The 236-nt window shown below is 45.3% G+C and overlaps 1 protein-coding gene across 2 annotated transcripts in view; it reads left to right on the top strand.

Annotated features, from left to right (window-relative positions):
- Nucleotides 1–236, top strand: part of LOC110465825 (glutamic acid-rich protein-like) — a 43,895-nt gene that overhangs the window by 1,086 nt on the left and 42,573 nt on the right. The window lies entirely within an intron of this gene.

The raw sequence follows: 236 nt of genomic DNA, 5'->3' as shown, positions 1-236 counted from the left end.
GGAGGTAAGAATATATACGATGTACATTAAATGCTGTGTTTGAAGGGAGGGAGGGGGAAGGACAGACGTTTTCTGTGACGGATAGAGAACAAGTGTTTGATGGTGAGGGAGTACGACCATAGCACCCTTCTGCGAATCCGTTACAGCTATATTTGGACTTAAAGTGATGTGTTCACAATAATGTTACAGGTTACCGTGTTTTTTAAGGGATTTTTGGGCGGGGGAGGGTGGGGGTG

The sequence above is a fragment of the Mizuhopecten yessoensis genome, unplaced genomic scaffold (genome assembly GCF_002113885.1).
Source record: "Mizuhopecten yessoensis strain PY_sf001 unplaced genomic scaffold, ASM211388v2 scaffold11101, whole genome shotgun sequence".
In the NCBI taxonomy this organism is placed as follows: Eukaryota; Metazoa; Mollusca; class Bivalvia; order Pectinida; family Pectinidae; genus Mizuhopecten; species Mizuhopecten yessoensis.
This window is presented reverse-complemented; position numbering and strand designations above follow the sequence as displayed.